The sequence below is a fragment of the Giraffa tippelskirchi genome, chromosome 2 (assembly GCF_054371585.1).
Source record: "Giraffa tippelskirchi isolate mGirTip1 chromosome 2, T2T-mGirTip1v1.2.pri, whole genome shotgun sequence".
In the NCBI taxonomy this organism is placed as follows: domain Eukaryota; kingdom Metazoa; phylum Chordata; class Mammalia; order Artiodactyla; family Giraffidae; genus Giraffa; species Giraffa tippelskirchi.
In genome coordinates, this window is record NC_137276.1 from 153,090,744 (window position 1) to 153,107,127 (window position 16,384).

Consider the following 16,384-nt stretch of genomic DNA (forward strand, 5'->3'; position numbering starts at 1 on the left):
GTGGAAGCTGGGGATGGGGCATCAGTCACGAGGGCAGAAGGGCTACTGGGCACCTTGAAATACCAACTGCCCCAAAGCCTCGAACTAGAATAAAAGTTTACAGCATTCCCTTGAGGTTCAGCCCTTCTGAACGTCTTACTTAAGGTTCATCTTTATTTCCTTCAGTCAGTTGAATAGAATCAGTATTTACTGAGCCCACATTTTAAGACTGGCCCTTAAAGAGTCCCCCAGTCCAGTAAGTCAAGTTTGAGGGACAGACAGGTAGACCAGTCATCTCATACTAAGTGAACGACAGATGTTTGAACAAGGTGCCAAAGTGACATTGAAGAGGGAAGAGGTGATTTGAGGATTAAATAGTTAAAAACCAGCAAACATTTATTAAGTGTTTACCACATTCCAGACACACTGCTAGGGCCTTCCATCAATTAATTCCCTCAGTGATTAGAAAAACCCAGTGAGGTAGGCTCTGTTATTATTCTCATTTTACAGAAGAGGAAACAGAGGCAAGGAGGGTTTTTAAAAATGATCTAAATTTACATAACTAGTAAGCAAGAAAGCAGGATTTGATGCTACTACATCCAAGTGACATTCTCAGTAGATGAAAGAGATACTTGCTTGGAGAGATAGTGGAGGAGAGCATTGCGAGTGGAGAGAAATGCAGTGAGGTCACATGACATGTCCTTGGAGCAACGAGTAGCTCAGTTTCATAGGAGCAAAAAGTATAAGAGCAAGATGGAGTGGTCTAGGGACTTCCCTGGCAGTTCAGTGGTTAAGACTTCACCTTGCAATGCAGGGGGTGTGGGTTCTATCCTTGGTTGGGGAGCTAGAATCCCACATGTCTCATGGCCAAAAACCCAAAATAGAAAACAGAAAAAATACTGTAACAAATTCAGTAAAGACTTTAAAAATGGTCCACATCAAAAAAAAAAAAAATCTTTAAAAAAAAAGCAGTGGACTGTGAAGTTGGAGGGACCAGACCATGTCTGAGAGCTTAAACAGCACCCTCTTGTCACGAGGTACCCTTGAAGGGTTTTCAGAGGGAGTCCCAGAGTCAGAAATACTTTTAAGAAAGACCGCTCTGGCTGCAGGATGAACTGGGGTAATGGCAGTGGGGAAAGGGTTGGGAGGCTGTTGTGAGCAAGTGAGATGATGAAGAACTGAACAGTGAAAGAGGGGGTATCTTTCTGAAATGATTTTTAGAAGATTGATTGCATGTGGTGGCTAAAGGGGTGAGAGATAGTAAGGGTGCTTCCCAGGTTTCTAGCTTGGAAACTGCCATGGACACCAGTTGAGGTAGGAAGAGCAGGTTTATGGGAGGGTGAAGGTAGGGAGCCAAATGAGTTCAATTTTGGACACGCTGCTTTGGGGGCACCTGAGGGACTTCCAGGTGCATAGAGAGCAGTGGGCAATTGGGTCCAAGGATCCAGATAGGTGTTGGCCACCATTCCGTCTTCCCTGTCCCATCCTGCAGACAGTTCCTCCCTGGGAGCAAATGATAGGAAACATGAGACAATGAAATCTGGAGTTGGCAAGGCTGAGTGTGATTAATGCAGAAGAAATGAAGTCAGTGTTGGATGGCAATACACCCAGACTCTGTTAGACACAGCAGAAAGTGATCAAAGGTGGTAATGGATGCTCAGAATATTCACTCCACTAGATGGGGAATCCTTAAGTGGTTTGAAGAGGGAGTTCGATAAGGGCTTGAGTGTCTTTTATTTTTAGCATGAACTTTTATTCAATACAATGAAATTTGTTGAACAGTCATCATAGTCACTGAATCAATATTTATTAAACACCTACTGTGTGTCATGCACCTTTACACGAGCTAAGGATATAGCAGTGAAGAAAACAGACAAAAATCCTTGCCTTCTGGAGCTTCCCTTCTGATGAGGGAGGGTAGGAAGACAAATGATAAACAAAACAGGAATGAAATACATAATGTTTGGGTTATCAACTAACTTACAGAGCTACTATGTTGTACTATGCTCAGGTGCATCTGACTCTTTGTGACTCTGTGAACTGTAGCCCATCAGGCCTCTCTGTCCTTGGAATTTCCCAGGTAAGAATACTGGAATGGGTTGCCATTTCCTTCCTACTCCAGGGGATCTTCCTGACCCAGGGAGCAGACCCTAGTCTCTTGCTTCTCCTGCATTGGCAGGCAGGTTCTTTACCACTACACCACCTAAGCATGTGTGTGTGCATTACTCGCTCAGTCATGTCCGACTCTTTGTGTCCCCATGGACTGTAGCCTGCCAGGCTCCTCTGTCCATAGAATTCCCCAGGCAAGAATACTCGAGTGGGATCGTCCCAATCCAGGGATCGAACCCAGGTCTCCTGCCTTGCAGGCAGATTCTTTACCATCTGAGCCACCAGGAAGTACCTGAGCATCTTCATAGAAATTAGGAAAAGGCCACTCCTCTGGGCTGAGGCCAGCCAGTGGCTGGTCACAGAGCTTGGCGAGCAGAGCCTGGGTCTGATCTTGCTTCTTTGGTCAGGCGTCCAACCCAAACTTTCATGGCAGCCCTAGAAAGAATGCCAATTGAATGATGGAGACAAATAAAATAAGGGAGGCAAGTGGTAAAGGGAAAGGGGTGTTACAGTTAAAAACTTAAGAAAGCCTCAGCGAAGAAAATGACGCTTGAACAAAGACTTGAAGGGGATGAGTAGGCAAGCTGTGCAGCTCTCTGGGGGTAATGCATCCCTAGGCAGAGGGGACAGACAGTGCAAAGGCTTGAGACAGGAGCCTGCCTGGCATCTCTGAGGAGCAGCCAGGGGGCCAGTGTGGCTGGAGCACAGAGGTGGCTGGAGCAGGGAGCACAGGGAAGAAAGGGGTAGGAGACGGATCAGAAAGGCAGCTGGGGGCCAGACACTGGAAGGACTTTGGCTTTCACTCTGAGTGACAGGGGAAGCCTTTGAAGGATTTTGAGCAGGGGAGGGACATGACTTGACTTACTTTTTAATGAGCTCCATCTGGCTTGAAAATACAGTTCAGAAGGGAAGAATGGAAGCAGGGGAGTGTTGAGGAAGCTACCACAGTGACCAAGATGGGGGTGATGGCAGTTCGGACTAGGGAGTCAGCAGAGGAGTTGAGCCGAAGTGGTCAGATGCCAGATATGGTTTATGAAGCCAACAGAATTTGCAGATGGATCAGATATGGGGTGGGAGCACACAATGACCTGAGCCATGGAAAAATAGATTGCCATTTGCTGAGAAAGAGAAGGCTTCAGGAGGCGACACTGGTTGGGCACAATGTCAACATTTTAATTTGAGCACTCATGTGAATGTGCAAAACTGCCCTCCCCTGTAATAGGCCCTGACCCTTGCAATGACCCCTAATTACAGAGGACAAAACCCAGAGCCAGAATAACTTGTTTGAATCTTGCCCTGCTAATAAGTGACAGAACTAGGATTCAGACAGATCTGTGTGACTCCAAAACCCAGGTTCTTTGCCCCATACCACGTGATCTCAGAGAATTCCTTCCCCTCTGATGACCAGAAAGAAACTACACCGTGAACTACATGGGAACTGAGCCTGTGCCTCTTCTACCTCTGTATTCCCAGAGTCTGGATTTGTTTGGAGACACTAGTCAACAATACTCCTCCCCTCAACTGGAGTCATGCAGATAGAAACACCAGCTTTTCTTTGATAAGCTTGGGGTGGAAGGTGAGGCTTGATGGGTGTCCACAGGGAGCTTCTTGATGTTGCCCCCCACCCTCCAGAGCTTGGTTGCTGCTGTGGGCCATGTCATAGACCCTTCCCCTGGAGGAAGTGTCCTGCAGGCAGACCTCCTCTGAGAGAGGGAGGAAGAGGAAGGGGGTGGGCTTGGCATGCTCTAGTCTTTCTCTTCAACTCGCTGTTAGATAAACCATTCCTCTCACAGGAGCATGGAGATGAAGGTCTTCTCAGATTTGATCCCCACCCCAAACCTGGCATGTGATGCCACAGCTGCTCAGAAAGTGTTTGGGGAAAAAAGTGTTTTTTTATGGCTAAAATGCAAGCACGTACTTACTACCTTGCAAAGACTAGAGAAGGCACTTTGCACGCTTTTCCTCCTCACCATTATATAATCCTATGAGGTTGGTACTATTTTTATTTCCATTCTACAAATGAGAAAATGGAGACTTTGAAAAGTTAGGTACTTGACCTAGAGTGGAGCCAGGATTTCAACCAGGCAGTGTGTCCCAGAGTGAGACCTCCAGATGAGCACATGCACTCCCCCCAAGTGCTGGTGAAGCCCCCACGTGCTGAGGCCATGAGACACACCATTAGACATGAGCATGAAGTGTGTTGGGAACCAGATGAGTGAGCTGTTAGTTCTGCCTAGAGTTGGGGTGGGGGCAGAGGGAGTTGCAAACAGTCCCGGAAAGAAGGTGACAGTTGACATGGGTCTCGAAGGACAAGAAGGAATTTGTCCAAGGGATGAGATTAGGGGAGGGAGGAAATGGCATTTTAAGTGGAGGGACTGGATTGGGCAAAGATCCTGCGCCTTGAACAATATATGGTATCTTTGGGAAATAAGGGCTTCCCTGATAGCTCAGTTGGTAAAGAATTTGCCTGCAATGCAGGAAACCCCGGTTTGATTCCTGGGTGAGGAAGATCCCCTGGAGAAGGGATAGGCTATCCACTCCAGTATTCTTAGGCTTCCCTTGTGGCTCAGCTGATAAAGAATCTGCCTGCGATGTGGGAGACCTGGTTTCGATCCCTGGGTTGGGAAGATCCCCTGGAGAAGGGAAATGCTACACACTCCAGTATTCTGGCCTGGAGAATTCCATGGACTCTATGGTCCATGGGGTCGCAAAGAGTCGGACACCACTGAGTGACTTTCACTCACTTCACTCACTTGGGAAATAATGTGTGAACCAGATTTCTCAGAATAGGGATCACAAAACGGCAGTCTGCCCTCCAAATTCAACCTGAAGACAAGTGTAGTATGTATTTGTATGTTGTATAATATAAATGTATTTTTAATTGTCCCAACATTTAAAAATTGAGTAATTTCTCATGAAATTCTGGACTTCTGGCTTTTCTTGAAACACTGGAAGATAACTCTGCATCACCCTAGACTTGCGTTCCTGTGTGGCCACCTTTGCTGAGAGCCGAGGAACCGTTTCCTCCTCCAGGTGGACACGTGCTCCCTCCCACTCCCTCCCACTCCCAGCACCTGCCTGCTTCTCCCATTTGTTTAACAAACCTCCCTGGCTCCTACAGGCCTTGGAGTTTGCAGCCTTTGGGCTAAATACTCAGACGGAGCTTTGACGGGGCTCCTGTGCCATGGCAGGACTTTAAATTTTATCCTGTAGGTTATGAAAGAGAGGAGCACGTGATCATATGAGCACAGAAGGCAGGGGGATGGGAGAGAGATGGAGGTAATGTTGAAATTGTTAGGCACGAAGATACCCGTGGATCCTTCTGGAGAATCCCTCTTCTCAGTGAAGCAGTAGTTATTCCAGGAGGGTCACTACCATGGGCACTGGACTTGGAGTCAGAGGACCTGAATTTTAAAAGAAGGTTGTCCTACAAAAACACGACCTCTAGCAACTCTGTCTGTTTAGGAAAGGAGGAAACTTGGGTCAAAGTCCTGGTTTTGCCATTTGCTCTCTGCATATTTCTGACAAATCACTTAACTTCTCTAAGCCTCAGTTTCCTCAGCTGTAAAACCGGAGTAACATTACCTAGTTTACAGAGTAGTTGTGAATATTGAATAAAGGAAGGTGTTTGAGCATGTTTGTAGACTGTAGAGGTCCCAGAGAGTAGAAGATCATTAGGATTGATCTTACAGGAAGATGTCATGTGCAGGGCTTGGCTCTGGGAATGCCAGACATCTAGAGGTGGCACAAACCCCAAAATATCTGGAGTTCCTGCCATCCTGGGGCTTTTCCCAGTGACAGACCACATCAAGCTGCATGAGCAAGAACATATGCATAAGGGCTTACGTCACCTGCCTCTCCCTACCCCTCAACACACACACACACACACACACACACACACACAGAGTCTGGTGGAAGGGTAAAAAAATAAAAACACAGCATGTGGTCTGAGCTGGATTTGGCTTCTGGGCTTGGGGTGGGGCAGAGGCGACCCAAATCTCCTGCATCTAACATACAGCATCCCGATGACTTAGGGAGGGAGGCTTCACAATCTGCCTGGTTTTCAGCCTCTCCTTTCTTCTCTCCCTTCTCTGCCCTGCTGCTCTCTCTTCCCCCTTCCCCTCACTCTGTCTCCAGCCCTGCAATTCATCACTGCTCCGTGTCCATGCCCTCTGTGACCGCGTCTCTCGGCAGCACTACTTTTGCATTTTGATGTTAAAACAATATTTTACCCAATATATGACAGCACTTGGAACATTTGCAAAGGCCTTTCACATCTGTTATTTCGTTTGATCCTCACCAGGTCACTGTCAGGTAGGCAGGGAAGGTATTATTAGCAAGGGTGATAGTCAAAATATTTAACAACCAATATCCAAGGGGCCCACCAATTGGAATGGATGCAGGCCATACAGCTGGGCAAGGGCTGGATGCATCCTCCCTTAGTTAGTGGAGGAAGGTCTGGGGAGGGGAGGGGCTCCAGAGGAGGGACCAGGCAGGAGAGGGCTGGGGAGGGGGCCAGTTTGAAGGACTCAGGGAAATGGCTTTTTCTCAAGCAGTGTAGAAGCATGTCTGTTTCTCAAGCATGTATAACTGTACTGGTGCCTACAGCGACTGACTGTCAGGCCAATTGCATAGATGTGAGAATTTAGGTCCAGGGAGGTCAGTCACTTGCCCAGGGTTGGAAGTGAAAAGAGGACCAAAAAAAAAAAGAAAAGAGGACCAGAAGTTAGGTCCCCAGACTTCTCAGGCAGTGACTTTTCTGCCATTTCATAGCACAAGCTAACTGCAAGAGCTTTTGTTTGTGTCTCACCCTCCATGATGACAGCACAGCAGCCTGGAACACTGGTGACTGCTGCTCCTGAAATATGATCCTCCACCTCACACTTCCCTTCACACTTGTTTTGCCAAGTCTTATCTGCTCTCTGTCTCCTGTCTCCCCCTCACATGTGTCATGATCCTGCCCCCTGAATTCCCTCACTTGACTTTCTCATGACCCCATTTTCCTTTGTACTGCCTGTTCATGTTTTCGTAAATATAATTTTCATTAAACAAATAGTGTTTGGAAGTGAAATAGTCCTACTAAGTATTAATATAGGGCTTCCCTGATAGCTCAGTTGGTAAAGAATCTGCCTGCAATGCAGGAGACCCAGATTTGATTCCTGGGTCAGGAAGATCCCCTGGAAAAGGGATAGGCTACCTACTCCAATATTCTTGGGCTTCCCTTGTAGCTTAGCTGGTAAAGTCTCCACCTGCAATGTGGGAGACCTGGGTTCAATCCTGGGGTTGGGAAGAAAGGCTACCCGCCCCAGTATTCTGACGTGGAGAATTCCATGGGCTGTATAATCCATGGGGTCACAAAGAGTCAAACACGACTGAGTGACTTTCACTTTTCAAGTATTAATATAATGAAAAACCAATTGCTCTCTGCTTTATTTCTCCTCACCTCTGATTTCTACTTCTCAAGAGGTAATGACTTTCAACATTTTTTGCTTTTTCTTCAAGTATTTATCTCAGTTTTCTAGTGGAAGTAAATGCTTATGTTGTAACTTTAGATTTTTCTATTTTAGATATTATCTATTGACTTCTATCTCAGATGCTGTCAGTGTTCCACCTGTGCCCCTTAGACCTTCCCATGCAGCATCCTTCCTCCTTTCTAACTGCCAGAGTTGCATCTCTGTAGCTGAAGGCTCTGGGACTCTGCCCTCACATGCAGCAGGCTGACATTCCAGGAAATGCATATGCCACCTTCCCCACCCGCAGCGGTCCTCAACCAGTTACTTTCAGGAATTGGTGTCTAAATATCTCAGCTTCCTCCCTTTCAGGTGGAATAATTCTATGTTTTCTCCCATTTTCCAGAGTTTTCCCAGAGGGAATAAGTTCCAATTACTCATTCATTATTGGTTGTTTCCCCCTCCCTATGTCGCTTTCCTGCTTCTCTCTGAGTGTCCCTTGCACTTCCAGATCCAAATAAACTACCTGTCCTAGTCCCAGGGTCTACCTCTAGGGAAATCCAAGGATGTATCTTTCTTACAGGCTCTTTCCCTGCGCACGCGCACACACACCCACTCCCACACCCATACCTCCCCCACACACACATTCTTTGAATATTATTGAAGCACAGTTTTTAGTTAAATCAACATTCAGCATTTACATGGCTATGACTATACAAATACTGCTCACGGCTGACTGACATAATAAACTATGTATGATTACATTTCTTTTTTTTAATAGCATTTTCCCACTAAAGTTAATAATTGCTTCTTTTCTCCCCTGCAATTAGTTTTCTATGCACTTATCACTAATCCTTCTCCAAACTCTCTTATAGGCTAGAACTCTTTCTATATACTCAAATAAATTGGATTATCTATATATATGTTCCACTATCTTCTTGAAAACTTCACTCCTGGAGCCTGAGGTTTTCCTGCCCCAGGCTGGATCAGTGGCTCCCCTGGGTTGCTGCACAACTGTCATCCCGGGGCTTCCTTGATCATCTTTCTGGAAAATTCTTTAGTCTTTCTCATGTATTAGATTCTCCTCCTTTCTTGGATCCCATGTCTTCTTTCTTGGTTTATTCCTCATTTTATCTGTTAGTAGCTTTATAAGAATGGGTACATCAGAGACACATTTTTTGAAACTTGGCATGTCTGCAAGTAATTTTGTTCATGTTTATTAACAGTTTGACTGCCTAGAGAAGTCTAGATATAAAATAATTTTCTTTCAGAATTAGGAAGAAATAGCTCAGTGGTCTTCGAGCTTCCATGCAGCCATACTTTTATTTGTTTTTGTTTTACTTTCTATAGTAATTTATTTGAATGATATGTTTATATTTATACATCGATTTTTTATTAGCTGTTCTATAATATGCTTATACATTTTTGTATTTGAGATGCTTTATATATTAATTTCACAGTTTTTTATTTTATGAAAAATTTTATGACATTATTGAGATATATTATTGGATTTATAAAATTGACCCATTTCAAGTGTACAATTTAGTGATTTTTCACAAAATTACCAAGTTGAACAGTCATCACCAGAAATGAGTTTTATTTATTTATTTTTCAGAGACATGAAGCTTTTGTCAGGTTAACACATGATTTTGCCAGAGTATTTACTTGTTTTTATTAAGTTACATGATTTTTAAATGAATTTACTTGATGACTTGGCATAATAGAGACCCAATTTAGGACATGGTCAATGTCTCAACCTGAAGTCAATAATCTTTGGCTCATGACCATAAGTCAGTTCTAGAAAATTTTCATCACCCCAGTAAGATTTTTCCTGCCCATTCAGCATTGTTTTTGAGAAGTCTGATGCATGATGAACTCCAATACTTTATATGTGGCCCAGTTTTTCTCTCTAGGAGCTTTAAGGATCTGCCTTTCTATTTCTGATGTCTGAAATATTACAATGATGTCAGTATAATCTTTTATACCATTCTGGAAAATTTTTAAATGACTTCTTTGAGAAAATCTCCAGAATTTTCTCAGTGTCCTCTTTCTTGAATTCCTGTTCTTGTATTGAGCTTTCTAGAATAATTCTCTAGTGTTCTAGTCTTTCTTCTCTTAATTTTTTTTTTAAATCTCTTATTGCTTTATTTTGGAGAGACCTTCTAAATTTTTTTCTTCGAAACTTATACAATTAAAAAAAAAATTAACCCTCTTTATTTCTAAAAGCTCTTTCTTACCTCTGAAGGTTCTTTTTTCTATAGCCCCAATCTTGTTTCATGGGGGCAGTGGTTTCATTACCCTCTGAGGATATGAATAATGCTGTTAAAGTGTCTTTTTCTTGAATTGGTTGTTTCTCCTGAGCCCACTGAAATCTCTTTGCATGTGCACTGTGCTGGTTGAGTGGTGGACCACATCTCAGTTTATCCAGCAGACACTTGCCCAGACTCTTTCCTCCAGAGGGTGAGCCAGGCTTCCTGAATTCTGGGAGCCTAATGAGGTCGGAGGTGGAGGAGACTTTTAATTAAGGTACTACTAAGGATGGAGATTTTTTACTTAATCCCCCTGATTTCAGCATGGTGCCTTATGGTTTTGTCTGCTTTTCTTGGTATCTTCCCCAAGTCCACAGCCTCTCTTGTTTGGCCACTCCAGAGGCCTGCATTTTGCTGGGTGGGATGGAAAAGCCATCTGGCTACATGGAATGGGAGAAGAATCAGACTTTTAACTCTTCCTTGTGTTTTCAGCCCAATTCCATCCCATTAGCTTCAGAGTTACCTGGTACCTCTATTTTCTAAACTTCCCTGGGTTTGGTGGGTTTTTCTGTTTGTTTTTCTTTCTTTTTTTTGGTTTTGGTTTTCATGTCAAATTAGCTTCCTTCTTGAAGGCTTTTCCACTCCCTGTCTGCCCTGCAGGCAGCTTTCTTTTCTTTACTTCATCAGTTGATACTCACCCAACTACTTTTCATCTTTCCAAAATTTTTTAGTATCTTCCATCAGCTATTGTCTCTTCTCTTGTTCCTGGAGTCCTTGTGGTTTTAAACTTCATTATTTACTGTCATTTTAGGAACAGAGTCAAATGCATACATTTAATGTGCCAAGTCTAACCAGAAATTCCCTTCCTTTTCTGTTGCCACACTCTATAGCCTGACTCACATTTCTACTGTGGACTGCCGCCAAACAGTCTCTTTCTGGCCCCTTTACCTTTGCCAGTAAAGCTTATGGAATATTCTCCTTACCTTCTTTGCATCCTTCAAGGCTAATCTTAAATAACATAGCCATGAAAACTTCTCCAGTTACCACTGCTAGAAAAATATCTTGCCCTCTTCTAATTCCCACTGCATGTTTCAGCTCTCCTAAGACACCCCCTACCAAGTGGTATGTACATCCATCACCTTTCTTATATAAGTTCCTTGAAGGGAGGAACAATATCTTAACATCTTGAATCGCTTTCAACCAGATCAATATGTTTTTGTGGAATAATAACTGTAATAATCAAATATTTGCTCTAATGTGTACATTTTTTAAATGTGCATTTCAACCACAATGGTTTTTAACACTCACAGTGTTAAAATTCTGTAAGGTAGAGTATTAGCTTCAATTTTTGGATGAGGAAACAAGATGTTAAACTTGCCCAAGGTCCAAGCAGGAGGCAGGATCAAAAGTCAAATCCTATTCTCTTTGTCTCTAAAGTCTAAAGTCCAAGTGCCGTGTTTCAGTAATCTTTTAAAAAAATATTGTTAATTATCTTTGCTTTATTAGCTTGGATACTTAACATTCTTCTTCCAACTATGTGCTGTTCTCTCCACTCTGAAAGTGTAGGTGCATTGTGGTTATACCATTCATTCCAAACCCTTGTCTCTCCAGCTGGAATCTTCAGGTTGGCCCCTGTGTATCCATATCTGTCATTCATTGGGCATTTACTCTCTGCCAAACTATTAGTAATAAATATGGTTAAGAGCATGGGCTCTGAAGACAGATTTAAATCCTCTACCTACAGCTATGAGTATGGGCAAGTTACAACCTTTCTATGCTTCAGTTTCTTCCTCTATAAAAGGAACTTAATAATAGTAGATACCACATAAAGCTATGGTGAGAATTAGATAAATTAAATACACATAAACTGCTTAGATAAGTGTGCAGAAATTAATGATACCTCTTATTTTCACATGCTTCATCTCATTTAACTTCACACCGACCCTATCAAGTTGACATTATTATCTTAACTTTGCACCAAGGAGCCTGCTATACAGCTATACATTGAAGTCCATCTGATGCCAAAATCATGTTCTTAAGCTGTACTACACAGCTAGTGAGACAGACACTATATGTGGACATTTTTCAGGCTTTTAAAATTTGGTAAATCCATGAACAAGACAGTGAACAACTTGATCTCCAGAGAGAAAGTGAGAACTTCATTCTGTGTATGGATAAGAGCCATCCTTAGCCCTGATAACACTAGAGTTGGGAAAGCAGGGCTCCAGCCCCCACTGCTGTGTGACATCCTCCCCACACCCTCCCCTTGTCTTGTTTCTCTCATCTGTAGGATGAGGGCTGCACTGGCCATCTTCAAGAGCCCTTCGGTTCTCTTGCAGTCTCCTAGCAAAGCCAGGATACTATCCGCTGAGTGCCAGCACCATCTGGTGGCCGTGGGCCATAACCCAAGCCCGTTCCTCCCACTGCCACCTGGTGGCCACTAATGCCACAGTAAGTTTGCACGGCATTTTGAATTAAAAAAAAAAAAAATCAAAACATTCACATGTTATCTTTATAACAATCTGATAATATATGTAAGGTTGATATTTGTATTCCCTTCTACCAACAGAAAACTGGTGTGCAAAGAGGTTAGGTGATTGGCATGGAGTCACACAGCAAGCTGGTTGGGTGTCAGAGCCTGGTCTAAAAGTTTCTGGGATATTAAGCTACCTCTGAAACAGATCTAATAGACATTATTGAGAACCTACCAAGTGTAAGATGCTCACATTCATTTAGTCTGAGAATATCAGTGAGACTCAGTGAGGCTAAATAATTCATTCAGCATGGGCATACAGAGGCAGGATCTGAACTCAGATTCTACAACTCTACCCAACCATATTGCTCTTCTTCCTCCTTCATGCCTGGAACTGGCACACTGAACAACCGAATCTTCTACTCTGCAGAATCCTATAATTCCTCTTCAGGACTGAGTCCCTACATTTTGGCTTGACTAATAGTCACCCAGAATAAAGTCTATATTTCCCAGGCTCCCTTGCAGCTAGATGTGGGTGGGACTGGTATAGGCAAGTCTAAGGAAGAGTCTTTGAAGGAAACACTAACCTTCTTTGCTAGCAGTTTCTAAAACAGTTCCCAGTGATCCTGCTTCCTGGATGTCACATTCTTGAGTAATTCCCTCCCCTTGGGTGTGGGCTAGAGCAGTGTTTCTAAGAAATAGAATGTAGCAAAAAATGATGGGAAGTCACTTCTAAAATCAGCTTACAAAAGACAGTGACTTCCATCTTGCTCACATTCTTGATGTGTCTTCTTGCATGCTTACTCAGCTAAAACAAGCTGCCATATTGTGGGTGGAGAAGCCCACGTGACAGGGAACTAAGGCCCTCAGTCCAGCAGCCTGCGGAAGCGAATCCTGCCAATGACCATGTGAGGGAGCTTGGAAGCTGATCCTTCCCAATTTGAGCCTTGAGATTCACAGACTGAGCCAACACCTTGGTGGCAGACTTGTGAGAGACCCTGAGCCAAAAGGCCTGGCTAAGCCATGCCTGGATTCCTGAAATTATGAGATGATATGTGTTGCTGTATTATGCCTCTAATTTTTGGAGTAGTTTCAAAATAATAGATAACTTACATATTTTCTCCTTTCCTTTTCTCTCCCTTGCTAGTCAGAAGGTGGTTTGATGATTTGAGAAGACAACTTGGACCGGGATATAGATTTGAGGACCCCCATGAGGAGAAATGAGATAGATGGAGTCTGGGGCCTATTATTTTGAATTTTCTTTCATTTTCAACAGAGCCCAACTCTTCCTTTTTTGTGTCAAAGAGGTATGTGTCCTTTTTGTGTAAGCAAGGCTATCCGGGCAAAATGGTGAAATAGGTGAAATTTGCATTTGATGCCTGTCTGTTCCTGCATCTTCTCTACTCTTTTCTCGCTCTTTCACTTGTCTGATGCCCAGTTCATGTCTTCAGTGCCTTCCTATGACCGTCTTAATAAACCAGATCCCAGACCCAGACTTGCCTCTTCACTATCTTTTTGCTATTGAATTCCAGCAGGGCTCCTGTGATGCCACTACTTCCATCAGGAGATTGATAAGTTTGTGCTTAGTTGCTTGCAGGAGTATAGGAGTGGCAGGGGTGGGGCTGGAAGACAAAATACTTTAAGTAGTTTTCAAATGATGGTGTTTCTGAAATTGTGGATTTATCAGAAAGAGATATTTTAAAATAGTGAGATCTTCCAGGTTTTTCCCAACTAAGTACACGTGGGCTGCTCTGTACTCTAAGGCTGAAGAGAAAGAGGATGTGGGAAGGCCCTAGAATGAATGGGTGAATGAAAAGGGAAAGGCAACTGTTGTCAAGAATACAAAATGGTAGAGAATACATATCTTACTTCCTTTATGACTTTGGGGAGCAATTTATGGTTCCTGAGTTGCCTACCCACCTCCCACTCTCATTCTTTTTTTCATTGCCATTCTAGTAATACTTGGATATAAAATTTTATTCTCACTAAAGGTCAGAAGAATTTGGCTTTTTGAGCTCTCATAATTTATTTTTTATTATGGGTCTTAATAAATATTACATTTTAATTGTTTCTTCCTGCCTAGGGAAGATCATGGAGTATTTCTCATATCTTTGTTTCTGGCACCAAGCATGGTGCCTACAACATAGTAGGCTCAAGCACTCAGTACATGCTTGTGTATGCCTAAGGGGGGTTATTTATTTCTTAGGAAGCATCCTCAGATCAGTGTATGGGATACCTCCTCCACACACAAATACAAACTGTTATTGCAGAATTCATTGACTTATTTAATAAGCAATGATGGAGCTCTTACCATATGCCAAGTACTGTTCTAGATGTTTAGGTTGAAAACATAAATGAAACAGGGTCTCTCCTTTCACGGTGCTTATGTACTAGTGGGGAAGACAGAAACTTAATAGATAAGTAAGTAAAATACATGGCATTTTGGAGGATGATAAATACTATGGAAGAAAATAAAGTTAAGGGTGGTGAGGGAGTCCTGGGGGAAAGAAGGTGGCCTGTGTGATAGTCAAATGTGCCCCCCCGCCCCAGATATTCTGAGTGCTCCCCTGTACTTCCTGGCTTCCACTGCAGCAAAGCAGAGCCAGGAGGCTGGTGTTGGCCAGCAGACTATGAGCGGAAGGGGTACATATTTTCAGTCCAAAGCAGTTCAGAGTTGGTAAGCCTCTTCCATCCCCCTTCCTCAGAGAACTTAGAGGCATGTGTTCAACTGAGAGTGTCACCAGATGGGAAGAACCTGAGCCTCTGAGTCCTGGATGGAGGAGAATACTCCACCCCTATCTGCTTTGCTTTTGTTGCCCTAACACAGTGGCATTTGAACAAAGTCCCAGGGAAGGTGAGGGAGTGAGCCATGTGGTTAACTTGAGAGGAAAAGGGTTCCAGGCAGAGGGAACCTGAGAATGACATCTGGACCAGCTTGAGTAACTTACAGACAACCAATTTCACTTCTCTCCAACTGTCTTGGGTGGTTTGGCCTGTACATCAGATTCCTTTTTTAAAAAGGAAAAGAGACCAATTTATTTTGTGATTGTGAGCAAAGAAAAGTGGTACAGCTATCTACCTCTTAGCCTCTTCCTCTTGTTCCCAGGTCTCAGACTTTTTTCCTTTCAGGATAGATGTTGCTTACTCTGGATGTAATGCTGATAGCAATGTCTGGATTATGCTTTCCATCCTCCCTGCCTGGGGAGAGCTGGATGAGTAGGGTTGGGTATCAGGCCATCATCCTCCTGCAGCATCCCTTGGGTGGTGCTCCCCTTCTAGCTCCTGGCCATCAGAGCAACTCACCCTCACTGATTCCCATGCTCCAAGGCTCCTACATCACGTGTGGGGCTTTTTTTTTCTCATGAATTTAATTTCTCTTAAGACCACTTCACAGGAGTTCCATTTTAATTGCTACATCCTCAGTTGTTTTGTCTTACTTAAAAAGACAAGTTTAATAAATCCAAACATTCTGTGGTGTAGATCTTAATGACCTGTACAAGGGTAACTTTGATGAATAGTACATTTTAAGCCAAAACATACTCTCTGAACTCTAAACATAGCAGAGCTTTTGGTGCTTTTTTCAAAGGCAAGGAAATCATAACAATATTCTGTAGAGAAAAATTCTAAATATAAAATATATAAACTGATTCCACTTTTACCTTTTTCTTTTTTTAAAAAAATCCCAATGCCTATGTTTACATAGGGAAGGGAAGTCGCTCAGTCGTGTCCGACTCTTTGCGACCCCGTGGACCGTAGCCTACCAGGCTCCTCCGTCCATGGGATTCTCCAGGCAAGAATACTGGAGTGGTTTGCCATTTCCTTCTCCAGAGGATCTTCCCCACCCAGGGATCGAACCCAGGTCTCCCGCATTGGAGGCAGACGCTTTAACCTCTGAGCCACATAAAATTTTAAGAAACCTCTAATACCAATGTTTCTCAAACTTAAATAATGTTCAGTTTCCTTGTAGGGGAAAAAGAGTCTCATGGACCTCTAGAGTTGGCTTAAATTATTTTTTATGATGTTGCATACACATATATATCTATGTGTATGTATGCAAACATGAAACTAAGGAAAAGATTAATTTTTATGGATTTTATGCATCTATAAAACCAAAACAAATTTAT

General features: G+C 43.2%; 1 protein-coding gene across 14 annotated transcripts in view; it reads left to right on the top strand.

The window, feature by feature from the left end:
• VPS8 (VPS8 subunit of CORVET complex) overlaps positions 1–16,384 on the top strand; it is a 378,806-nt gene that overhangs the window by 67,610 nt on the left and 294,812 nt on the right. For 2 of the 14 annotated variants that reach the window (XM_081571327.1, XM_081571325.1), the window contains 2 exons: positions 12,078–12,238; positions 13,408–13,567. The exons of the other annotated variants lie outside the window; for them this stretch is intronic. The gene's annotated coding sequence lies outside the window, so the exon portion shown is untranslated. The remainder of the gene's footprint in view (positions 1–12,077; positions 12,239–13,407; positions 13,568–16,384) is intronic. 14 annotated transcript variants of the gene reach the window in all.